This window comes from Panthera pardus, unplaced genomic scaffold (assembly GCF_024362965.1).
Source record: "Panthera pardus isolate Hobbes unplaced genomic scaffold, ASM2436296v1 HiC_scaffold_4, whole genome shotgun sequence".
Lineage (NCBI taxonomy): Eukaryota > Metazoa > Chordata > Mammalia > Carnivora > Felidae > Panthera > Panthera pardus.
Genome location: NW_026526969.1, coordinates 10,647,776 through 10,672,646, shown reverse-complemented (window position 1 = coordinate 10,672,646; position 24,871 = coordinate 10,647,776). Strand labels below are relative to the sequence as shown.

At 50.9% G+C, this 24,871-nt stretch overlaps 1 long non-coding RNA gene across 2 annotated transcripts; it reads right to left on the bottom strand.

The window, feature by feature from the left end:
* Nucleotides 1–11,762: 11,762 nt before the first annotated feature.
* Nucleotides 11,763–16,856, bottom strand: LOC109251082 (uncharacterized). Of its 2 annotated transcripts, XR_002073337.2 has the most exons (6): nucleotides 16,577–16,856; nucleotides 16,247–16,498; nucleotides 15,270–15,466; nucleotides 13,013–13,234; nucleotides 12,378–12,916; nucleotides 11,763–12,013 (listed from the first exon to the last, which is right to left on the bottom strand). It is a non-coding gene; the product is annotated as an uncharacterized LOC109251082 (long non-coding RNA). The 2 variants fall into 2 exon arrangements; XR_002073336.2 differs by having other exon boundaries at nucleotides 12,378–13,234.
* Nucleotides 16,857–24,871: the final 8,015 nt, after the last annotated feature.

Sequence of the window (24,871 nt, the reverse complement as noted above, 5' to 3'; positions counted from 1 at the left end):
CCTCGTGTCGCCTAAAAACAGGAAGGACCAGAAGGTCCATCGCCATGGGCAACAACACAGGTGTTTCTGCACGCCCGTGAATAAAAGTGCATATGTGGAACCCACCAGGAGGTTGTCCGTGGAAGGGGTGAGGTGGGGCTCACAGACAGACGGATAGAAGTGGGGTCTTGCGTGGGGCTGTGCTGATGGGGGTCGGGAGCCTGGACTGAGACATGTGATGATGCCCTCAGTCGTGAGCCGGTTCACCTGCCCCTGCCCTTCCGGTCTAACTCAGCAAGGTGACCTCCCTGCACCTTCCGCTCTGGCATGCCCCTGCATAGACCCACTGCAGGTGCAGCCTACAGGCCGGGCTTTCCTGGGTCTCACGGCATCTAGGAAACAAGGTTCTGTTGGTAAAATCAGAGAGGCCACTCTGTACTGGGACCATACCTGAGAAAGAAAAAGAAAGAAAAAGCCTCCAGCACGCTGGGGACTATGTGGGAACAGAGTGTGGGTATGGGACCATAACCCTGAGTCCCCCGGGGTCTAGCTGGTCCCGTCTTGGGGAGCCATGTAGGCTTGTGTGGAACAGCGAGGGTGAGGACACCTTAAGGAGAAGGGTATTGGCCCACCTGCCTGTGACATGGGGCCACGAAGGCTGGTTTCCTGGAGTCCCAGAGGTAGTGAGTCGGAACTTTCCGGGGACCGGGGATGTCCTTATTCCTCTCGTTTGCAGTTTTGTGGTCTCAGGCCAACGGGCTTCCCAGGAATGATATGGCTGGTTCCAAGCTACCAGCGTGGTGTCGCTGAGCAAGGAGCTGGGATTAGACACTCACAGGCGGCTCTTGGAAGTCCTGTGGGGCCACCCTCCACTGTCCGTGACCTGCTGGAGATGGCAGGAGGGCACAGAGCCCCTGTGGGGGAGCGAGGGAAGGCTCCACCTGTCAGGAGTTGAGGACCTCTCCGTTTCGGGGCGGAGTGACTCTCATTTAAGCTAGGCCTGAGGAAAATGTTAACGAGAAAGCTGTCATCCTGGGGCCTCATGAGGAAAATTGAGGTTTTTTTGTACTTTCATGCAGCGATCCACCAGGACGGGACATTCTCATTAGAATGCAGGTGATTCAGGACAGACTCGGGTTTGCAGGTGAGAACTCTTGTGTCCAGAACCAGGGGCCACGTGTCAGACCTTTTCACGGAGTAAATCAGAAACCTGGGACAGCGTTGTCATTTTTACACCAATGAAGCTCAAGTGGTTCCCTCTGTAGAAACTTCCAGTTAAAAAAGAGGGCAAACATCTGATCTCCAAGTAGGAATTCCCTGTTTCTTGTAGTTGAATTAATTGCTTCTCACCTTGTAATGTTTACAGGATAGTGATGACACGTTGAGGGGAAAGGGGAACAAAATCTCTTGAAAAGGAGGAATTTTCAGGCACAAAAAGGAAACTATATTAGGTTCTCCAGAGAAACAGAGCAGGTAGGCGATATCTGTATCTATATCCCTATCCCTATCTATATATCTGTATATCTATCTATCTATCTATATATATATCTATATCTATATCTGTATCTGTATCTATAATCTCACCTGTGATCCAGTCAGGTTGATACATAAAGTTAACCATCACAGAAACCATGTCTGCTAAGTGAGACAAGATGTGATTTGGCCTTCAAAGGAGCAGACACGATGATAAGTGACTGCCATATGCTGAGGCTGGATAAAAAGCCCTGACTAGCTGCCTAGGAGGACTCCTGGATGTGCACTTAGTGGGTCCTTCTAGAACCTTCTAGGAACTGTTTCTCTCAACTTACGGTCTAGCACGCCTTTGCGCTGAAAAAGCACACTTCGAGCCTTGCCAGGATTCCATGGGATCCTAATAGAATTGGAAAGCAGAAATGGTTGGTTTCCTTTCAAGTGAAATTTTAAAATGTTCCCATGATTCATTTGCAAAGAGATTCATTTAATAATAACTTCCAGCCACCAACAATATCATTGTTGTTTTTTTTTTTTCTTCAAAAAATCTTTCTAATGGGCTAACCGTCAGCTGCCAGCCTTGTGTTGGCTAACACAGAATACTCAGACAGAGCGGGGCGTCATCTGTAGCTTTTTTTGGGTTCTTCATCCCATAGGAGGCCAGGCGCTGCCCAGACTGACTCCAGGGAAGAATGTGCTTCTGGGGCCCAGGCTAACCTGCCCCACCCCTGCTCCTTCCTAGGTCATCCTGTCTGGGCCGCTTTGGCAAAGACGGCCAGTGGGGGCTGCAACCCTGCTCTCTTCCAGACTTCAGAGTTGGGCTGGTGCTATGGACCGAATGTCCGTGCCCCCACCTCTCGCTCAAATTCATCTGTTGAAATCCTAACCTCTGAGGTGATGTCGTGAGGAGGAGAGGCCTTTGGGAGGTGGTTAGGTCACGAGGGTGGAGTCCTCATGAACGGCATTAGTGCCCTTAGAGAAAAGACCCCAAAGAGCTTGCTCGAGGACACAGTGAGAAGGCATCATGGGGTCTGAGAACCAGAGAGCAGGCTGGCACCTTGATCTTGGATCGCCCCAGCCTCTAGAATGGTGAGAAATGAGTTTCTGTTGTTTATAAGCCCCCTGGGGCTGTCCAGCCAATCTCTGTTTCCTAGCAGTGCCCCACCCCTTAGACTTTGGTAGGACCACGTGTGACAGGTTGTAATTTCCAAACAATGATGTCAACGCTATTTCTGGTCTCCTCCGTTCTTGCTGCTCTTTCATCAAGAAGTGGAATCTTTGTTTCTCCCCTTGAACTGGGGGAGGGTCTTTGTGACAGCCTCACCCAGCAGAGGAAGTAGAGGCAATGTCATATGACTTCCAAGGCTGGCACACAGAAGGTGACGCAGCTTCTGCCTGGCTCTCTCTTGCGACAGGTGTTATTTGCAGCCCTGGGCCGCCTGGCATGAGTTGGGCTGTCCGGGCACTGTCGTGCTGGAGAGATGGCATGGAGATTAAAGGCTCACGTGGCCCCGTGGCGATTCCCAGCTCTGCACCAGACAACGAAGGGGCACAAGCCTTCTCGATGACCGACCTCCCGCCCCCGCCCCGCGACTGCACCCCCCAGCAAGACCCTGAGCAAAACCACCCAGCTAATCCCAGATTACCCTGCATTTTCGAGCAAAAAAATGATCCATTGTCTCTTAAGCCGCTGTTTTGGTGTGATTTGTCCCACAAAAATAATCATAATACCTTGTGAAGGGGAGTGAGATGGGTCATTTCCAGATCCAGGTAGTTAAGAGGTAGGGAGACCATATGTCTCAGTTTGTGCAGACTCCATTACACCTGTTGTCTTGGCCTAATTCTTTTTTTTTTTTTCTTAACATTTATTTTTGGGAGAGCACAAGTGGGGGGGGACAGAGAGGGGGGACAGAGGATCCGAAGCGGGCTCTGCCCTGACAGGCTGACAGCAGCAAGCCCGATGTGAGGCTTGTGAACTTTCAAACGTCGAGATCATGACCTGAGTTGAGATCGGACACTCAATCGACTGAGGCACCCAGGTGCCCCATGGCCTAATTCTTAATAACACCCCTTTTCACTCCCAAAGTGTCTGGATTTGGGAGATATGCTATATGGTCACCCTATTCAGAACCAGATGTACTTTGGGTTGGGTTGGGTTGGTGCAGACAAGAATGGTGACCTCGGGGGAGCCACAGATGGAAGTCCCCTGGGCCACAGAATCACCACATAGAGGAGCACCACCCATGACCCCAGACCCCTATTCTGGACTCTACGCAAACAAGACATAAACTGCCAAGGGGAGTCATTTTTTTTGAGCCATGTTACAGCTTGTTCATTATAGCAGTTAACGTTACCCTGAAATTTCTTATGAGCAAAAATTAGAAATCTCCATCCTGGTTTACAAAGCAAGAGTAAAGGTATCAGTGTCGGGAACCTGTGCCCATTTGCTTTAGACCCACAGACCCCTAAATCACGTGAATCCGTGGCCAGCGTTATGAAATTTCTACGAACAAATAAATCTTTTTTTTTTTTTTTTAACCACATATCATGAATATGGACAATGTTTCCACCAGCTTCCTTCCCGGTTCTCGGTTCTCGCTTTAAAAGATCAGATGTACTTTGTGACAGTGGGTTCTTACATTTTAAAGAGGAAACTCCTCTGCGTTCAAGACTGTGGGCTTCGGGAGTCAGATGGGCTTAGTATGAATTAGTGTGGGGATGTTTATTAGCTGTGCCGCCCAGGAAAACATCACTGAACCTCTCTGCACCCCAGGTTCCTTACCTGTAAAATGACAATGACATTGACTTTCCTCTTCTTTCTCCTCTTCCTTCTTTTTCCCTCTGATAACATTTTGACAAGTTAATCCATGCATATATCTGAAATAAGAGGTCCCAAAGTGCATGCATTAATGGTAAGCCTGTGTGGGTGGCTTTCGGTTTTCACCTTGAACTTGGCCTGTCTCTCATGCAGAAAAGCAGTGCTGTGGAGGGATGATGGGGTCAGGACCCATAACCCAGTGTCTGCTCCACCCCGTATCCCTTCATCCACCTCTGACGTCACCTGCAGCCTGATGGATGGCTCGTGAGCTCAGTCCATGCGCAGGGACAGCCCTGCCATGTGCCGGGGCTACCCCTAGGGACAACATTCACCCAGCTGGACGCCGGAGCCAGTGTGTGGATGCCCGGTACCTGGTCTTGGAGAGATGAATGTGAGTCATCATCTCCATGGCTGCTCAGGTGTCTCGGGAGGACTGAGCGCTGGTGGCCTTTAGTGGTGACCCGAGTAATCACCAGTGATTAGCTTTTCCTTCTTCCCTGCCTTGTCAGTATCCGAGGGCTGCCCTAACAAAGAGCCATAAACTGGGTGGCTTCAAACAACGGAAGTGTATTGTCTTACAGTTTGGGAGCTAGAAGTCCACGATCAACGTGTCGGCGGGGCTGTGCTCCCTCAGAAGCCTCCCTTCCTCCTTTGCCTGCAGCTCCCGGTGCTGGCTGACCGTCCTTGGCTTTGGCTGCATCTCTCCAACCTCTGCCTATGTTGTCACAGAGCCTTCTCCCTGTGTGTCTCTGTCTTCACATGACTGTGTTCTTTTTTTTTTTTTTTTAAATTTTTTTTTTCAACGTTTTTTATTTTATTTTTGGGACAGAGAGAGACAGAGCATGAACTGGGGAGGGGCAGAGAGAAAGGGAGACACAGAATCGGAAACAGGCTCCAGGCTCCGAGCCATCAGCCCAGAGCCTGACGCGGGGCTCGAACTCACGGACCGCGAGATCGTGACCTGGCTGAAGTCGGACGCTTAACCGACTGCGCCACCCAGGCGCCCCCACATGACTGTGTTCTTACAAGGACCCTAGTTATTGTAGCGAGCAGCCCACCCTCCTCCGGGGTGACCTCATCTTAACGAATCACACCTGCAATCGCCCTATTTCCAAATAAGGCCACATTCCGAGCTACTGGGGGTTAGGACTTTAAATTCTTTTTGGAGCCCACGATTCCAGCCAGGATACCTGTTCCATTCTCTTTGCTCCCTCGGCCCTCTTTCCCCGAGAAATACCAGCACTTGATCCTTGTTACAGGCTCTGCTTTTAGGGGAGCCCAGACTGAGGCACTGGGGGCCGGCCTCAAGCTTTGCGGTTCCCCAGCCGTGAGGCCTGATGGACTGTGTCGGGGGATGTGTCGGCTCATCCAGAAATGCAGCAACGCCCTCATCTGGCCTTGTCAGCCTCCCCCTCCCTGACATGGTCCCTGAATAAGAAAATGTCTCTTGACTTGGGTTCCAAATCCCAGTGATCTGGGCTGGATCCCGTGGAGCTCCCTCTTTCCTAAGGTCCAGGGGTTTGGGACAAAGGCCAATTGTTCAAAACCATTAGCACTGGAGGATGGGGTCAGAGAAGTAGAGAGCAAGAGAGAGCATATCAGCCCCCAGTGCCTGGGACCCATCTGGCCCCTGGTGGGGGGCCTGGCTGCCTCTTGAGAGAAAAACAGAGAGAGGGTGGCCAGCCCAGCATGGGAGGGGGCCAGGCCTGAGTCCTATCACTCCCCAGCTCTTCAGGATCGGAGGTCAAAGGAGAGAGGAGAGCACTAGAAACGTGCGAGCCCTCTGATGACAGTGACGTTGCACAATGGGTCTAGACAGGCCTGGAATCTGACCGACGCTTCGCCCCTTCCTCCTGGAGGATCTGGGGTACATTAGGAAGGCTTTGTGAGCGAGTTTCACCCTAGAATATTGAAGAGAAGGCCAGGCGAGATGATATTTGTGAAGCCGCTTGATGAATAGTTAAGCGTAACGTACAGGACAGATACAATTTTAAAGGAGATGGAGAGAGCCCTAATTATAACTCCAGGGAAGTTTCATGAATCAGAACTCTCTTTCCTGGATGCTGATTGCTCGGAGGGTGGAGGGTGCTAATTATGTGATGTGGGAAATACCTTCTTTCACATCCAGAACAAGCTGGGAGATATTTTTCTAGGAAGTTTTCCTGTGGACCAGGCAGATGGAATCATCTACCTGAAAATGCTTCCCATTAGGTCACCAGAGCTGCATCGGGCACCTCGGGAGGGAGGCCTGCTGGCGGCTGGAGAGCTCACCTTCCGTGGTAGCCAGCAGCCAACAGGAGACAGAAGCTCCCAAGACTTAAAACAAAACAAAACAAAACAAAAAACAACCCCCCCCCCCCAAAAAAAAAAACAAACCCAAGCTGCAGCCATAAACTGTGTTTACAGCATTCTAGGGACTGAGGGCATCACTGAGGAAGGGAGGTTGCCAGAGTTATTCTTTTCTTTTTTCTTTTTTTTTTTACCTGAAAATAAAAGATCACCACCGACCTATGAATCATAAACCGGCACTGACCGCGAGGCTCGCAGCCGGAAGGATTGCTGAGGGCCGTGGAGGCGCCGGCCGGGGGGGCCCCCGGGAGCAGTTTCTCTTCCTGGAAGGGACTCCGGCTTGGTTGCCGTGAAAGCTTTATTTTCTTCTCTCCGGCTTCCTTGCTCATTCGGTTCCAACCTTGCCCCCCTATCATTTTCTTCCCAGGCAGAGTGCACATTCCCGTTTCTGATAATGCTTCCTTCTTATGGCTCTCTCTCCTTTTTAAAAAATTTATTTCTTGATCCACCCACTTTATTTCTGCTTCCTGGGATTGTTTACCAATGGAACGAAAGCTGATAGGATGTGAAACATGCCAGAAAGTGCCAGTGCACCGAGTAAAAGGCCCCTCCCTCCTCCTCCTGGCAGCACCCTTCTCCTCCCCCCACCCCAGAGCCGTGGCTGGAGAAAGGTGGGCTAAGGCCCAGGCCACAGAAGCCCCGTGGGTGCCTGGTGCTGGCCTGTCCCGGGACTTGCTGGGCTTGCTGGGCAGGAGGCAAAATACAGAGATCAGGTTTCCTGGGACCACCGAGGTGCCTGGCATGGGGAACCACTGTTAACACTGGATCCCTTCCCTCAGGAGCTCAGGCCAAGGTGGGGAGGGAGATGGCTGAGAGAGGGACTTGGGGGCAGAGGGGCGCCAGACACCCTGGGAGGCAGCCCATACTTGGGGGGCTTGGAGTTGTTCTAGAACCTTCCACAATGCTACTCGTTTCTTCCTCACTTGTCCCCTGAGCCTTGGAAGGAACAGTGGGGCCTCTTGGTAGTTGAGACGCAGGTATGGGAGAAATTTCCTGGGCCCTTTTCCTTCCCACCCGATAGGTTACCTGCAAAGGGCTCGTAGCCACTCTTGAAGGGAGATTCACTCATCCCCTAGACATTTCCTGAAGTCTTCTGTATGTCAAGCAGGATGTTTAAGCCCACCGAGGCTGGGACAGACTGTCTGGGTTCCAATCCTGCCTCCATCACTTATGAGCTGTGTGACTTAAAAAAAATATATTTTTTAATGTTTTTATTCACTTTTTGAGAGACAGAGCATGAGCGAGGGAGGGGCAGAGAGAGAGGGAGACACAGAATCCGAAGCAGGCTCCAGGCTCCGAGCTGTCAGCACAGAGCCTGACGCAGGGCTCGAACTCACGGACCACGAAATCATGACCTGAGCCGAAGTCGGATGCTTAACCGACTGAGCCACCCAGGCGCCCGCCTCCTACATTTGTTCAATAAAAATAAGCTCTTCTGGGTGCTGGGCATGCAGAGATGCTCCTGACCCCATGGAGGCTTCATGTGGAGGGTGAAGACAAAGCATAAACATGTGAACAAATAAATGAGAGAACTGCAGGGTCATGAGGAAAATTAAGCCCGCAACAGGATGGAGGGCAAGTGGCAGGTGTGTGGGGGGGACTGTGTTCTTTTAACCAAGGACACTAAGGAAGGTCTTCCAGAGGAGGGGTACCTGCATGGAGATCTGAATAATGACAAGGATCAGCCAGGGAAAGAGCAAAGCAGTGGATTCCAGGCAGTGGGGACAGCACGTGCAAAGGGCTGGTGTGTTGGATGAAGAGAAAGGCGTGGCTGAAGCTGGGGGTGGGGGGACACGGGAGAAGCAGTTTGCACATGAGGATGGCGAGAGGCAGGCCCAGGTCCCGGGGGGTCTAGCAGGCCGACGTCTTTTCTAATTGCAATAAGAGACTATACTCCAGGCCTGCAGCAACAGATTACCACAAACTTGGTGACTTAAAACAGAAATGCATTCTCTCAGAGGTCTGGAGGCCAGGACTCTGAAATCAGCAGGGGCGCCTGGGTGGTTCAGTCGGCCGAGTGTCTGACTCTTGATTTCAGCTCAGGTCATCGTGTCACGGTTTGTGAGTTCAAGCCCCGTGTTGGCCGCTGCGCTGACAGTGCAGAGTCTACTGGGAATTCTCCCTTTCCCTCTCTCTCTGTGCCTCCCCCGCTCACACACGCGCTCTTACTCTCTCGAAATAAATAAACTTAAAAAAAAAAAAAGATGTTGGTAGAGCCGAGGTCCCTCCAAAGTTCTAGAGGAGGATCCTTCCTTGCCTCTTTGAGGTTCTGATGGCTCCAGCTCTTCCTTGGCTGTGGTCGTTCCTCTTCAGTCTCTGTCTTCACACGGTCCCCTCTCTGTGTCTCTGTGTTCTCTTCTTAGGACACCAGCCATCGGACGTAGATCCCACCGGAAATGCAACTCTTTTGAGATCCTTAATCATATCTGCAGAGACAGTGCCTCTGAATAAAGTCGCATTCACAGGTACCAGGGGTTAGGACTTGGACATATCTTTTTGCGGGGGTGGGGGGGAGCAATTCAACTGGCTGCAGAGGCTGCTGGTAGTTTAAGCAACCTCAGGCAAGGCCCCAGTTGGATCAAGAGAGCAACGAGACCTCTCTAAAATCATGTCTGAACATAGACAACGTGTGGATACGGTCCAAACCACAAGATGAACCAGACATCCCCCGTCCTGGCTAATGTGACTCTTTTTTTTTTTAAATAATTTTTTTTTACATGTATTTATTTTTGAGAGAGACACAGTGTGAGCAGGGGAGGGGCAGAGAGAGAGAGGGAGACACAGAATCAGACGCAGGCTCCAGGCTCTGAGCTGTCAGCACAGAGCCCGATGTGGGGCTCGAACCCACGAACCGCAAGATCATGACCTGAGCCGAAGTCAGACGCTTAACCGACTGAGCCACCCAGGTGCGCCCCCTCTTTTTTTTTTTAAGTCAACATCAGCTCTAGCTTTGCTCCATCTCTGTCATTTTCCGGAGAAGAATAATTAAGATGCCAAATCACAGCATTACCCCTGACGCCTGAGAGCATCCAATCCAGAGCAAACCTTGCTTTCTTGAGCCCCCACCCCCACACCAAATCTAAACCTCCATCCTGCAGTAGGTCCTAACTGAGATGCCCTAGGGTTCCTGGTAGTGTGTGCTCACCCTTGTTGCATCAAATTAACAGACCCCGATTTTGTTTCATCCACAGTGTGCTCCCGGTGGCCACAGCTTGAAGGACAGCATGGGCTTCACGGCCGTGGGACCTGCGTGGTCCACAGGGCTCTGCACTGAGAAGGACCTCGCACTTGGTTTAATGCTGTGTGGCCACCATATTGAAATCCTTAATTTTTGAACGAAGGGCTCCTGGTGTTCATTCTTCACTGGCTCTTGCAAGCTCTGTAGCTGGTTCTGCTGAAGAGCATTGACAGTGGCTAATGGCAGGGTCCTTGTGGTAGAGAGAGTGACGAGTGGGTGGATGCGGGACCTTTTGGCCCGTACACGTAGGACTGGCTGCTAGTTGGGATTTGAGTTGAGGAATGCAAAGAAGAGAGAGAGAAAACTCCGAATTTTCTCCTGGGCTGGGAGTGCCCTTTACCAAAATGGGAAATATTGGGTGGTCAAATCAAGCAGGTTTTGCAGTGGGTGAGGGGTTGGGTCAAGAGTCTTGATCTGGTGAAAATACACTTCTGATCGATTGATCGTACATTAAGAATAGGCATGCAATGTTACATTTTAAAGATTGGTAACTCAGTGTTGCACTACAGTTTTGCAAGATATTACCATAAGGCGGGAAGGAGGGGAGAATGGAATAAAGGGGACATGGGATCTCTCCATATTATTTCTTACAACTGCATGTGAATCTACAATTATCTCAAAATTAAAAGTTTAATTAGAAAAATTGGTGACCCAGAAAATCAGGATGTGAACGGATTGATAGGCGGCTCCAGGCAGGTGTTACTCATTTGTATTCATAAGTTCTTAAATCTGCAAGGGGCTTGGGGGCAGCTCACACAGGGGACGCGGTGATGGGGCCGTACGTGGTGTCAGAAGGGCCAATGGTGGCCACTGTGGCACCTGAGTGTCCTTCCTGGTGTCTCAGTTGGGGGCTCATCTCTCCAAGGCACTGCCAGTAGACCGAGGAAAGTTCTTTGAGGAAAGTGACCTGGGCGCTCGGCTCCTCTATCAGTCTCCGGTCACTTCAGCAGCAGGTGGGCCTGGGGTGCTTTGGGCCTGGACACCGTGAGGAGGAATGGAGGCCAGAATGGCTTCTGTTGGTCTCCACGTTTATGCTTCCATTTAGTTAGACTCAGGCTCCCAGGGGTGGGGGTGGGGGCAGCATCTCATCTTGATATTTGCAGATTTATTCACGGAACTCCCCACACATCTGGATGAGAATATATGACTTGCCCCCCAGAGGAAATAGTTAAATGAATCGCTAAAGCACAAAATGTTCCCGTAAAATTGCTTCCATATTTTATTAGACGCAGATGAGCATGAATTATTGCGAAGCCAACAGGAGGGTTTGCAAATTGGGTTCTTGCCTTTCCATAAACAGTTCTTCCACACCTAGATCATTATGGAAAGGCTTTAATGAATGTTGGCTTGTGATGGGGGCATTGAATAATTCATTCACCCGTCCACCCATCCACCCATCCATTCATTTATCCATCCATCCGTCCATCCATCCAACATTTATTGGGCACCACTGTATGCCAGGTAATGCAAGCTAACCTATAGTTGCAGGTGCCATTTTCACTGACCCACTTTAAACGAGTCCTCTTGAGATAAGGTGACTTGGGGTTTGAATGTCATGAGAGGTTCACTTTTTGGGGGGAAGGGCCCCCTTTCACATATCTCAGGGGGCCACTGGCCACACAGATTTTCTTTCACGTACCCCTCCACAGTTGAAAATGCTATTTGGGGGCGCCTGTGTGGCTCAGTCAGTTAAGCGTCCGACTCTTGATTTCGGCTCAGGTCGTGATCTCACGGTTCATGAGTTCGAGCCCCACATGGGGGGGTCTGCGCTGACAGTGTGGATTCCGCTTTGGATTTGCTCTCTCCCTCCCTCCCTCCCTCTGCCCCTCCCCTGCTCATGCTCTCTCACTCTCTTTCAAAATAAATAATAAACTTGGAAAAAAGAGAAAATGCTACTTAACCTTAAATTCCTCTTTCTTAAACACCGGCTCCTTGGTGTCAAGGTGTGAAATTTCTTGGAGGAAGAATGGACACAGTTGTGCAAACCTGGCTTTGAACTGGTTGGCTTCTCACATTCTGTGTGGCTCTGCCGAATTGATCCCAGCTGGGCGCCCGAAGGGGTCTGCTTTCTGCTTGGAATGCCCGGCTCGGGGCAGGGAGCAGGGGTGGGGGAGTGGGGACTGGGGATGAGAGGACACGCACCATTTCTCTTCCTCTGTCTGGAAGTTAAGCACAACAGTGTGGCTTGTAGGATTACTGGGAACCTGAGCAACCGGGGAACCATTCCCATGCTCCCTCAGTCACCATGGGAGGAGGCGGGCAAGGGGAGTAGTTTCTCTGCTCGCCTTGGTCTGAGCTGGACACGGGAGTGGTGGCTGCCCGTGACGTGGTCTGGCAGGTGCCAGCTCAGTGGAGAGCTGGGTCCCAATGGGGTGAGGACTTCTAGGGTTGTTGGGGGCACTGCGCGCCGTCATTCGGTGGCGGGGTGGGGTGTGGGGTCTGCCCCCAGGAGGGTTTCTTGAGGAAAATCAACAAGTGGGAAGGACCCCCAGACGTGTCCCCTGTCGCACGGAAGCCCTTTACCTTGTGGGCATAGAAACAGCTCGGAGAGACCAATAATGCGTCCAAGATTACCCGGTGAGTGGTGGAGACTGGGTTTAACTTGCTACACTCCCCTGCACCACGGCTCCCCAGACAGGGACTGTGTGTTGATCCCTTTTCAAAGGCAAAAAGGTGTTGTGAAAAAATGTTTCGGGAGACATCTGTGAGGAGACGGCCGGGCAGAGAAAGATGCTTCTCGCTGCATCTGTTTTCAGGTGAGTTAAGGTGTGGAGAAGAATGACCGGGCAAAGTCTGGAAGCATCTTCTCCCATCTGAAGGCCGCAGTCCATGACCAAGCTGGGCAGACACAGTGGTCACCCTCTTGATGACAAATAGCGGGTGCCTGGGTTGCTCAGAAACTCGGGAAACCGAGTTGTTAGAAACGGGCATTCAAACTAAATTCTCCCGTTGTCCAGAGGGCTCAGGGAGCAGATGAATGGGCGGGAAGGAGGAGGAGCTGTCTGCTTCTTGTCAACTGAATGCTTCTCAGAAGCCCTTTTGGTTCAAACTTTCAAATTACACTGGGGAAAAAAAAAAAGATCTCTAGAACGTCTACTTTGGTAAATAGCGAAAGATAAATACAGGATCCTGTGGTGTTTCTGGGTCAGGGTTTTTACTTGTGAAGTCTCAGCGTGGTGTTCTGGAAACGCCCTGGTCTCAGCATCAGAAGACCCAGGCTGAGGGTGGGCTGGTCTGCTGGCTGTGTGACTTTCGGCAGGTCACAATGCACTAAGTCTTTCCTTCATGACAGCAGAAGAGAGTAGCATTCGCTCTGTGGATGGTCCGAGGGTGTTGTAAAGCTCACACTGAATGAGCTTCTCACCTTGACTTCCAGATCCCTATGCAAACATAAATTGCTGTAATCAACCAGAGGGGAGAGGAGACAGGACCAAATGTCTTCTTTAAACCCAAGTTAGGCTTGCTTATTAGGTAGAGTTCTCCAGAAAAACAGAACCAATAGGATCTATCTATCTATCTATCTATCTACCTACCTACCTACCTACCAACCTATCTCAAAGGAGATTTATATAATGAGGATTTGGCTCATGTGACATGGAGGCTGAGAAGTCCCACTAACTGCCATCTACACGCTGGAGGCCCAGAAAAGCGGATGGTATAGAAGATCAAATGAGAAGTGATATTCCAGCTCAAGCAGTGAGTCAGGAAAAAAGTAGCAAATCCCTCTTTCCTCCGTCTTCCGCTCTGTTCGGGCCCTCAGTGGATCAGATGAGGCCCACCCACACGGGAGAGGGCCATCTTCTTTCCTGAGTCCACACCTTCAAATGCGAATCTCATCCAGAAACACCCTCACAGATACTCCCAGAAATCACGTTTCATCCGGGCACCCCGTGGCCAGTCAAATTGACACATAACATTACATTGACATCACCATCTGGAAAGTTTCTTCTTCTCATTCATGAAACTGGAGGCACGGTCTTTGGCAGCTCGGCTCGTTTCCTGAGGCAGGGGAGGAAACGGGAGCTCCGGGGAGGCTGTCAGGGATGAGGATTCCAGACGCCAAAAGATGGGAAGGGCACGTGAGGAAACACCAATGTGCAATATTCTTTAAGAGTCATAGCATAGATCAAAATATCTTTCTTTTTTTAATTTGAGAGAGAGAGAGAGAGTGGGGGAGAGGGACAGAGGGAGAGAGAGAATCCTAAGCAGGCTCCATGCTCAGTGCAGAGCTGGGCACAGGGTTTGATCCCGCAACCCTGGGATGACGACCTGAGCTGAAATCAAGAGTCAAATGTTCGACCGAATGAGCCACCCAGGCGCCCCAGATCAGAATACCCTTTTTTTTTTTGAGAGAGAAAGAGAGAGGGCACAAGGGACAGAGAGAGAGAGAGAGAAAGTATCCCAGGAGGGGTAGAGAAAGAGAGAGAGAAGTGGGGCTCACCCAAAGCAAAGGTCAAGTTCACCCGAAGCAGGGCTCGTGTTCACCTGAATGGCACTCGAGCTCACTCAATGTGGGGCTTGAACTCACGAACCATGAGGTCATGACCTGAGCCAAAGTCAGATGCTTAACAACTGAGCCGCCCAGGGGCCCCAGAATATCTTTTGATAGTTTTTATGCAATGGGTGTGTTTCTTTGAAGATGATGCCACCTGGAGCCTCGAGATGGACTCGGATTGCATTTAGACAGCTACCCTCAGGATCTGAGATCTAGGTGCTGTGTTCAGGTGCACCCCCTATTATACATAATCGCTCAGCATCTGAGCTATTGTATCATAAAGAATCTGACTGGTCTTTGTTCTCATCCCAGGAGGGAACTTCTAAATTCTTGGGATTTTCTGAGTTGATAGGAGTGTGTGTTATTCATTATGGCCTCCTTGGATGACACCTGAGTTTATGTTAATGAAATGGCTCAGGATGGGGGCTGGCCGAGCCAGAGAGAACACCCATGTGATTAGCAGACTGGAGCCTTGGGCCAATGATACCAGCTTGCTATGGTCCGAATGTTCGTGGCCCCCCCAGTTCCTATGCTGAGATCCTAATTCTCAATGTGATGGTTTTAGGAAGTGGGGCCTTTGGGAGGTGACAGGGTCTTGAGGGTGGAGCCTCCGTGAACGTGATGGTGTCCTTATAAAAGAGACCCCACAGAGCTCCCTCGCCCCTTTGGCCATGTGAGGACACAGTGAAAAAACGGCCATCTCTGAACCAGATGAGACAGGAATCTGGTTCACGCCAGACGCAAGGCTGGGCGAAGCTTCCTGTTGTGCCAGAAGGTGACCTGCCCAGATTCCAAGGGGAGGGGGCGCGGAAGCCGAGTTTTCAAGTCCCTCCCACACCTTGCCCGAAGTGGCTCCTCATCTGATTGGTCCTGATCTGTATCCCTTATAATAACACTATAAGCAGGAGTATAGCACTTACCTGAGCTCTGTGAGTTATCCTAGCAAATTCCTAAACCTGATGGGGGTCATGAACCCCCCCTCCAGATTTGTGGCCGGTGGGTCAGAATTGCACGTGGCCTGGGAATCCCTGAGCCTGTGGCTGGTGACGGACGTGGGGGCAGTCTTGCCCTGTGGACTCCATGTTCATTCCAGGTGGTTAGAATTGCATCACGGTAGCTGCAGAGCCAAGAGAACAAACGCCATATCTTATTTCATCTTTTTTCAACCAAAAAATATTTTCCGAGAGCTTATTTTGTGTCAGGCATGGTGGTGGGCACACACATACCACCTCACCGTCGAATGTCATGTTCCCAAAGGAATTCGTGAAGCTTAGAATACCGCTAGTGTCAAAGGGGCGATGTTGTGAAAAACACACTGAGATCGGAATTACTATTTTTAGGAGGAGGCACAGATTTGGAGGGCCAGATTTCCATATAAATTCATTAAACCAAGGAAGTCTAAAAGCTTCGTGACGTTAAGGGCTGGGAAGTAATTTTCAGCCTTGCCTTAAGAGGTATCCCATTCATGGGGGGCCTGGGTGGCTCGGTTGGTCGGCTCTTGATTTCCACTCAGGTCATGATCTCAGGGTCGTGGGATCGAACCCCGCATCAAGCTCTGCACTGAGCATGGAATCTGCCTGAGATTTGCTCTCTCCCTCTGTCCCTCTCCCCCATTTGCTCACTGTCTCTCTCTGAAAAATAAATAAATAAAGAGGTATCCCATTTGTGAAGAACTTAGAGTTGTTTCCCAATGGAGAACGGGAGCCTCACTCTGTCCCTAAGGTCTCCTGCGACGTGTCGGTTGTGGTGAGTTTGCCATAGGGGGATCTCACACTGTGAGCTCAGGGTAAGCTGTCAGCAGGGGCATGAGGACATGGCATGTGGAGAGCAGGAGGAAGGGCTTGGGGACGTCCTGAGTCCTCAAGGGGATTGGGGGGGGGGGCAGGCAGAGACGCACTGGTGGATGAGAGTCTGAAGATCCACATGGGAGGTGTTCCTGGCCTGGAAGCCAAGGTCTCGTTTCTGAGGTGGACAGTCTCTCGGTCCCACAGGAGCATCTGGCTGGGCTTCATTTGTCAAAGGCCATCTCAGCCGATGGGGAAAATGAGTCACTATGGACTCCCCCGCTTCCCCATCGTGGGCAGTTGAACGAAATTTGAACAAAATTTGGAGATCCAGGCACGGTGGGCCGGGTGTGTATGAGAACTTCCTGGAGGCAAGAATTGCTGTGAATACATTAGATTTCCTTACAAAATGAGGGTCTCCCGATTCTCACGGTGGCACTCACCAGAGTCGAGGATGGAAAAGAGCCCCTTTCAGCAGCCTCCAGGATCAGTGAAGAGGATGTGTGCTGAGCACCAGGCAGGCCTGCAGAAGTCACGCGGGTGGGCCCAAGCCTTTGAGGCAACCCAACAAGTCTCGTAGGGGGTGGGGTGGTCAGCAATCCCCTCAGAGGCAGCCGGGGCTGGAGGGAGGTATGAGGTCTCCAACAACTGAACAGAGTGGTAGGGTGGGTCAGGAGTGGCATTTCTGGGTGGTCTGACCTCCTACGCCCTGGTATTTCACAGACGCACCACTCAGAGGCTTTTCAGAAATCTGGGAGCAGGGATGGCCCGATGCCTTCTTCAGGCCTGACAGCAAGAAACACCCAGGAGCTGGGGCGCCTGGGTGGCTCAGTCAGTTGAGTGTCTGACTTCGGCTCAGGTCACGATCTCCTGGTTCGTGGGTCCAAGCCCCGCGTCGGGCTCTGTGCTGATGGCTCACAGCCTGGAGCCTGCTTCGGATTCTGTGTCTCCCTCTCTTTCTGCCCCTCTCCTGTTTGCACTCTGGCTCTCTCTCTCAAAAAATAAACATTAAACAACAACAACAAAACACCCGGAGGCCAATAGTCCCCCCCCCCCCCCCGCCGCCCACCAAGGGAAATGGCTGGCTGGCTGTGCCTCCCTCTTCTGACACCAGACACAGAGCCCGGAGGCTGGAGAAGAAATAGCTCCCTCAAGAGGTCTGATGCTTGGGAAATGTCAGACTCCCCGGGCTCTTCAACCCTCTGCGAGGAAATGCGAGGGGTCAGCCTGGTGGGGTCGGACAGCATCGCCAGAGGCCCCTGAGAGGAAGCGAAGATGTGTGCGTGCAAGCATGAGTCCGTGCAAGCATGTGTGTGCAGGTGTGAGTGTCCATGTGTGAGGGTGAATGCGTGCCTGTGTACCAGTGTCTGATGAGTGTGCACGGGTGCTGTATGTTTGAATCATGTGTGTGTTTGTGTATGACCATGTGGGTCTGTGGGCCTATGTGTATGAGGGTGAATGTGTGCCTGAGCGGGAGCTCGTATGTGTGTGGCTGTGTGTGTGTGGCAGAGATCCTGATTCACTAATCTCCCAGGATGGGCTCATGCTCAGGACAAAGGAGAACTAAAGGGGCGTGTATTGGAGGAGGGTCAAAGGAAGGGGTGCAGGTGGATGGGAGGGATTCGGCCCCCCAGGAGGAAGAAAGGATGAGCGGCACAGAGAGTCACATGGATAAGCTGCAGAGATATTTTATTTTATTTTTTTTACTGATTTTTTTTGAATGTTTATTTATTTTTTGAGAGAGAGAAAGAGAGAGAAAGAGAGAGAGACAGAGAATGAGCAGGGGAGGGGCAGAGAGAGAGGGAGACACGGAATCTGAGGCAGGCTCCAGGCTCTGAGATGTCAGCACAGAGCCCGATGTGGGGCTCGAACTCATGAGCCATGAGATCGTGACCTGAGCCTAAGTCAGACGCTCAACCGACTGAGCCACCCAGGTGCCCCTACTGCAGAGATATTTTAGCAGATTCCAAGGGTGGGCAATCCTGGGGAGAGAAACAGATGTCTAGGGAGAATTCTAAGGAAATTTCCACGTGATGTTTGGTGCAACCCCCCGGCTTCCCGTGATGAATTCAGTTTTAAAGACCTACATTAGTACACTCTGCACAGTGACTGGTCTATGTGGACAGCCTGACATATTTGGGTTACACAAGGTAATAAGGGCCCAGTGGCCATCTCTCAGGGACATCCTGCTGTTTAAATCCCAAAGGACACTTAGAGAACCTGGATGTGGCTTTGTTGAGAGATAAGGCCTTGAAGGCCCATCAGGAAAGGGTAAGCCTCCGAGGAGAAACCCAAAGGAAAGGAGAGGAATCAGCACTCTCCCGAGGGAGCCAGGGGGAACATGGGAGCCATGCCAGGAACTGCAAAGACCCAGGATGTGAACAGCATTTGCATTAGAAAATCAAACTCACACCAGCTCCACCGTTAAATATTTCCTGACTAATGTGACTAAAAGGCCAGAGGCAGGAAGGCGTCAGCGTGGGTTTGATTTAGTGCTTCTAAGGTGTCATGGAGAGTTTCCTCCCATCTCTCTGCTCTGCCTTCTGCAACAAAAGCTTTATTCTCAGTCAGCTCCCCCTCATGGCTCCACATCATCTACCTCACTTCTTCACGCCCTGTCATCTGGATGGTGACGGGACTCTCTGTCCCGTATCTAAGCCTGAGATCCAAACTGACCAGACAGTAATGCCTGTGGCCAGGGAAATGGAGATGCCAATGGGCTTCTGTCCACTGAGACACCAACTGAGCCAGCCTGTGGTGGGTTGAGTTGCGTCCCCCCTTGATTCACATGTTGACGATCTAACCCCCAGGATCTAAGAATGTGACTGTGGAGACGGCGCCTTCAAAGGGGGTAATTAAGGTAAAAAGAGGCCACTGAATGGGTCCTGACCCAACAGGACTGGGGTCCCTATAAGAAGAGGCCATCAGAACACAGACATGCACAGAGGGATGACCATGTGAGGATACAGGGAGAAGACGGCCATCTACATGCCAAAGGAAGGGGCCTCAGAGGGAACCAGCCCTGCTGACCCCTTGATCTCAGACATTCAGCCTCTAGAACTGCAAGAAATACATGGCTGATGGTTAAGTTCCCCATCTGTGGTACTTCATCATGGTGGTCCCTGCAAACATTAGCACACCTCCTCTAGACCTGGGGTGGATTCATTTCCCCAGAGCACATGGACCACACCAGGCAAGATGGGTGGCCAAATGGGAATCTGGGTTCTGTTAGGAAGAGGGACCCAGAGTAGATCCCACAAATGCACCCACCCCCATGACGGAGGAGTAGAAACACTGAAGAATTCCATCCTAAGAAACACTGGGTCCGGTCCGTTAAACCCCAAGATTCTGAAACCCCCACCATTTGTTCTGGGCCCCCGGCACTCTGGGATGCTCACGTGGGTGTCTGGGGAGCAGGATTCAGGGAGTCTGTCGCTGTCCTCCAGGCGAGGCACTGAGTCGATCCTACCCTGCTCATTGCTCAGTCAGTCCTGGGGGGCTCTCTTGTTTTATTGCTCTTCATCTTTCCCTCACAGATTTCCAGTCCCTGCTCCCACGGCCCTCCTTCTGGTTGGTGCCTCGGATGTCCCGCGAATCTTTGAGAAGATTTGGCTTCGTGTACATGAGCATTTAAACGTGTGCACATGGTGGGCTCTCCATCTTGTGTCTTTGTTGTCTTTTTTTAACTCAGCACCAGATGTTAATACCCAATGACGTTGTCTGTAGGTCTATACTTCTTCCGATGGCCGTGTTGTGTTCCAAGGCAAGTATGTGCTGTGATTCCTCTTTTCTCCAGGGCGGGAGGACATGGGGTGCCTTCCGTTCCCTTCAGGCTCCCCTCCACCCTCTCCTCCTGCTCTGTGCCCAGCAGGATGCCTCATATGAACCCAACAATGGGCTCCTTGCTCTCTGGCTTCTGATTGGGTGTGGCCAAAGAGAAGTCCCAAGAGGGGCTGAGGGGGGTGAGTGGAGAGGGACAGAGGGGCAGGACATTTTTTTCTGGGGATCCTTCTGGCAGCAGACCCATAGCTGGCTGGATCCTGCTTGTCCACACAACGCTTGGCCAAACCCAAATGGCCTCGGTATCATCTCTGCTGCTCTGAACCTGGGGCTTCTGCATTATCTCTGGGGTTTCCCTGTCCCCACACTTTTGTAAACAGTCCCTTTATAAATTAACCCTCCTCAAAGGATCCTGATTTGGGCATGCCATCTGTTTCCTGCTAGGACTCTGAGGGATCTAGCCTGGGTTCCCTCCACAACATGCCATCTCCAGCAGGGTTATGATGGGTGTCCTGGTGCGGGTCCCCTCCTGGGGTGTGTGGCCCCAACATGAGAGGCAGCCCTCCGGAACAGAACCAGACACCTCACTTCATCAGTGCTGTTCGGCCCGCTATGCTGGAGAACTCCCAGTGTTCCCTGTCTTCATCCACATTTAATATCCTATTTGGTATCCTATTTTCTGATAGCTGTCAATCTGGTGGATAAAATTGGTATCTGCATCTCTGTTTTTTTCTTTTTTAAGTTTATTTATTTTGAGAGAGAAAGAGAGAGAACAGGGGAAGGGCAAACAGAGAGGGAGAGAGAATGAATCCCAAGCAGGCTCTGTACTGACAGTGCAGAGCCCAAGATGGGGCTCAAACCCACAAACCAGGAGAGATCATGACCTGAGCCAAAACCAAGGGTCAGACGCTTAACAGACTGAGCCACCCAGAAGCCCCTGCATCTCTGTTTTCATTTACTTGTCGGCTACCTGGATTTTGCCTTTGCCTGTTCGTGACTTTTATTACATCTGAATGTTTTGGTCTTGTGCCTTGGTTCTATTGAAACATACTCTGGGGGTGGGGGAGAGGGTGGGGAGGGCGGGGGGATTATCCAAGCTATGAAATATGACTTCCTTGTGTATTTGATAAAATAAAACATTAAAACAAGATGGGAGGGGCCTATTCATAAAATAAGTAATTCACACAAAAAACTATTACTTTTAGGGGCGCCTGGGTGGCTCAGTCGGTTAAGCATCTGACTCTTGGTTCTGGCTTAGGTCATGATTTTACGGTTCAGGAGTTTGAGCACCTGCGTTGGCTCTGTGCTGACAGCTCAGAGCCTGGAGCCTGCTTCGGATTCTGTGTCTCCCTTTCTCTCTGCCCCTCCTCTACTTGTGCTCTGTATCTCTCTCAAAATTTTTTTTTACTTGTTTTTTTTTTTTTTATTTTTAAAATTTTTTCTTTTTTCAACGTTTTTTATTTATTTTTGGGACAGACAGAGACAGAGCATGAACGGGAGAGGGGCAGAGAGAGAGGGAGACACAGAATCGGAAACAGGCTCCAGGCTCCGAGCCATCAGCCCAGAGCCTGACGCGGGGCTCGAACTCACGGACCGCGAGATCGTGACCTGGCTGAAGTCGGACGCTTAACCGACTGCGCCACCCAGGTGCCCCTTTTACTTGTTGTTTTTAAATGGGGGGTGGGTGGGTGCGATGTTGGGCAGCACAGTCCTGGACACAAGCAAGCGAGGGCGGGTAGCCTCCAGGCTCTGGGCCCCACTGCATGGCTGCCTGGGACCTGATAACGCTACTCGCTGCGGAGCCTGGCCGGCTCTGGGGGAAGGATGACTGGGCAGGGAGTTACTTTACTTTCCAAGACTCTGAGCAGAAAGGCTGCCTGTCAGAGGAGTCAGCCCTGGCTTCATGCCTTGCAGTGTAGTCCTGGGAGGTGACCGGTGGGCATCTCTGTCGTTGAGGGCTAAGCAGTGCGGGCAGTTCTGGACACTTCTCTGTATTAGCACCACAAAGGGGCAGCTTGAAACAACAGGGATTTATTCTCCCAGGGTTCCAGAGGCCAGAAGTCCAACATCAAGCCATCGGCAGGTCACATCCCCTACGAAGTCTCCAGGGGGAGAATCTCTTCTTGCCTCTCCAGCTTCCAGATGTTCCTGGAAGCTCCTGGCTATCCCCCAGGCTTATAGACCTCACTCTATTCTCCACCCGTCCTGTCCTGTGGCTCTCTAGGTCCCCTTCTGTCTCTTAGAGGAGATTCTCACTGGATTAGAGCCACTGTAATTCAGTATGGCCTCAGCTCCAGCCTCAATCATTCTTCTGCAAAGACCTGATTTCCAGATAAGGTTGAGCTCTGGAGGTCATGGATTTGGGGGACACCATTCAACTTCTTCTGCCCTCTAAATGTGCATCAACTGGCAGACAGACCAAGGGCCCAGAAGAGGCCACTGCCAGTGTTCTCACAGCAGAGCTGGGGAGGACAGGGAGGCTAGCCCAACGGGAAGGGGAAATATTTATAAATTCCTGACCCCTGTCCCCAAGCAGAGCAGGCCCAGAGCCACTGCCCCCTTTACTGTGATGATATGTCACGCTCCTGGAGAGCCCTTGCTTTCCCATTGTCTGAAGTTCCTCGGGAAGAGGCCTCACCATTTATGTAAGGCCTAAAGAGACTATTTGAGCAGGGCCTAAATGGGTCCAACAGGGAGGGGATGACAGAATGTTCTCTTTAGCCTTCCTGGCCACAGCAGGGTTCTGAGCAGAGAGCAGGATGTTCATTCTGCGCTGGAGCAGAGGGCTGGATGAGGTCCACACCACCCTAGCGACGCCTCATACCTGCCACATCACCCCAAGCAGAGAAAATGCGTCCCACAGTTAAGCCAGGTGGGGGCGCTGGATTTCAAAGGGCAAAAGGCTTCTGTCTCTAGGCAACTTGTAATTCTTTTGTTCAAAGAATAAAAGCGAAGCTGGACTTCACGCTATAGTACAAAGCTGTAATCATCAAGACAGTATGGTACTGGCACAAGAACAGACACTCAGATCAATGGAACAGAATAGAGAACCAGAAATGGACCCACAAACATATGGCCAACTAATCTTTGACAGAGCAGGAAAGAATATCCAATGGAATAAAGACAGTCTCTTCAGCAAGTGGTGCTGGGAAAACTGGACAGCGACATGCAGAAGAATGAACCTGGACCACTTTCTTACACCAGACACAAAAATAAACTCAAAATGGATGAAAGACCTCAATGTAAGAAGGAAGCCATCAAAATCCTTGAGGAGAAAGCAGGCAAAAACCTCTTTGATCTTGCCCGCAGCAACTTCTTACTCAACAGGTCTCCGGAGGCAAGGGAAACAAAAGCAAAAATGAACTATTGGGACTTCATCAAAATAAAAAGTTTCTGCACAATGAAGGAAACAATCAGTGAAACTAAAAGGCAACCAACGGAATGGGAGGAGACATTTGCAAATGACATATCAGATAAAGGGTTAGTATCCAAAATCTATAAAGAACTTCTCAAACTCAACACCCAAAAAACAAAGAATCCAATGAAGAAATGGGCAAAAGACATGAATAGACACTTCTCCAAAGAAGACATCCAGATGGCCAACCGACACATGAAAAAATGTTCCACATCACTCATCATCAGGGAAATACAAATCAAGACCACAATGAGATACCACCTCACACCTGTCAGAATGGCTAACATGAACAACTCAGGCAACAACAGACGTTGGTGAGGATGCGGAAAGAGAGAATCTCTTTTGCAAACTGGTGGAGCCGCTCTGGAAAACAATATGGAAGTTCCTCAAAAAACTAAAAATAGAACTACCCTACGACCCAGCGATTGCACTACTAGGCATTTATCCACAGGATACAGGTGTGCTGTTTCGAAGGGACACATGCGCCCCCATGTTTATAGCAGCACTATCGACAATAGCCAAGGTATGGAAAGGGCCCAAATGTCCATCTATGGATGAATGCATAAAGAAGATGTGGTCTATATACACAATGGAGTATTACTCGGCAATCAAAAAGAATGAAATCTTGCCATCTGCAACTACGTGGATGGAACTGGAGGGTATCATGCTAACTGAAATGAGTCAGAGAAAGACAAAAATCATATGACTTCACTCATGAGGACTTTAAGAGACAAAACAGATGAACCTAAGGGAAGGGAAATAAAAATATAAAAATAGGGAGAGGGACAAAACAGAAGAGACTCATAAATATGGAGAACAAACTGAGAGTTACTGGAGGGGTTGTGGGAGGGGGGATGGGCTAAATGGGTAAGGGGCACTAAGGAATCTACTCCTGAGATCATTGTTGCGCTATATGCTAACTAACTTGGATGTGAATTAAAAAAATAAATTAAATAAAGCGTAGCTTAACAGAATAAAAGCAGAGCTTAACACCGGAGAGGGGAGTTAGGCACCAAAGAAACCAGAACAGGTTTCCTCTTTGCCTTTCCTCCCCGGAGAGTCTGGTGAGCACCGCGAACACGTACTGGGGCCAGAGCAGAGGGCCGGGTCCTGTTGCCCACATCCATGGGCCAGTAGAGGGGGGAGACCATCTCCCCAAGCAGAGAAGCAGGAGGCACGGTCCCGTCTTCCCTAGTCCAAGGCCTCTGCCGGTCTTTGGTTTCTTAGTGATGGCAGCCCTTGACGATCACAGTGGTCACTGGCCTGTCATGACCAGGGATGGAGGAGGGAGGACCAGGCGGATGCTGCCCTCACAGTGTCTCCTGGGAAGGCGGCAGTGAGAGCAGAATTTCCTACTTTGTGGGCCAAGCTGGGAGCGGAGGAAGGCGCTCAGTGGGGGCTGGGGGTGGACTCCCCTTGGAGACTACCAAGGTTCAGGGTCTGTCAGGACACGGTTGGGCCTGGGGCCTTTGGCACCACAAGGACTCAGCCCTGACAGCAGGTGGTGTTCAGGGTGACTCCTTTCCTGGCTCTGCCTCCACTA